The sequence below is a fragment of the Sycon ciliatum genome, chromosome 1, assembly GCF_964019385.1.
Source record: "Sycon ciliatum chromosome 1, ocSycCili1.1, whole genome shotgun sequence".
Lineage (NCBI taxonomy): Eukaryota > Metazoa > Porifera > Calcarea > Leucosolenida > Sycettidae > Sycon > Sycon ciliatum.
In genome coordinates this window covers 63,526,395-63,527,642 of record NC_088643.1, presented here as the reverse complement: position 1 = coordinate 63,527,642, position 1,248 = coordinate 63,526,395, and positions in this window count along the sequence as shown.

Genomic DNA, 1,248 nt, shown 5'->3' with positions numbered 1-1,248 from the left:
GAGGATTACTGGCAAATCAACAAAAGCTCTTAACTCAATATATATACGCACAATTCAAGTAATAATTTAGACCCTAACTAGTGCGATAAAATGAGAGCTGAAAGAAACATTACACCATTCAACGATATCAGGTGACAACAGATGCGATAAATTCACCACTAGAAAGTTACCATGCAACCACAAACGAGAACTACTGATCTAAATTCACAAACAATTTCAACGTAAACAAATTCTTTTTCTGCCTACACAAAATCGGCTTGGTGGTAAAAATGTAAATAGACTCCAATACACGCAAATACCTTTGACTACGTGAACGAGACCAAACAGAAAAGCAATCATCAGCATAACTAGAACGACAATCACTATTCTGAACAAGATGGTTGGCGAAAACGTTTAGGAACAAGCTTCTTTATTTACATGAAAACAAGTTTTGCTTATGGTGTTTGTACTGATTGCGCAGCTTACTCTATTTATTGCGTTGATTATTATTAATATTTGTATATTAAAACTGTGTCTGTGATTGGCCTGTCACGTATGGTAACACCGTTGGCAGCTTTAGCTGATCGAACTGGGGATGATACCAGTGCACAGACAGTACGCGGGCTGAATCGTCAGCTTCTGTCCCGTGATCATTGACATTGTGACAGCGTGCTGATAGTGTTACGTCTATGACTATGAGAAAGCGTTCACGGACGGCATCAGGATCAAATTTCAGGAAGCCAACATGATCTCTGTAAACATTTAGTGCGAGGCTTGGACAGCGTGCGTATTGCCTATACACATGTACGTGACATTCTTGAAACTGCACAGATACTTTACAGATACTTTACAGATACTTTACAGTATGCTGTCAGCTGGCATGGCCATGACGACTTGGCGAGGACTTCTGATGCCAAACGTCAGTCTCCTCCTGTCATCTTGACAAAGGGACAGGGAAGAGGCCAGAGCCTCGGGAAGAGAGAAGTGTGGTTTCTTCCCAGATCGTCGAAGGACTTAGATTTTAGGTGCCCCCAAGCATGAACGAAGGTACGTCAACAACAGCTTATGACGCTTGGTGTCATGGCAACGTCTTCCCGGGGCTATGTCAACTGTCCTCCACTCCACTCTCCAGGCTCCACTCTAGATCTAGTATAAAGATCCAGGTGCCCAGCCCAGCATGGCCATGGGCCCAGCGTATCATGTTTTCAGAAAGTGACACGCAGCTGCAGCTGGCTGCTCGATTTTTTTCTTTGGAAATGGGTAGAAGAT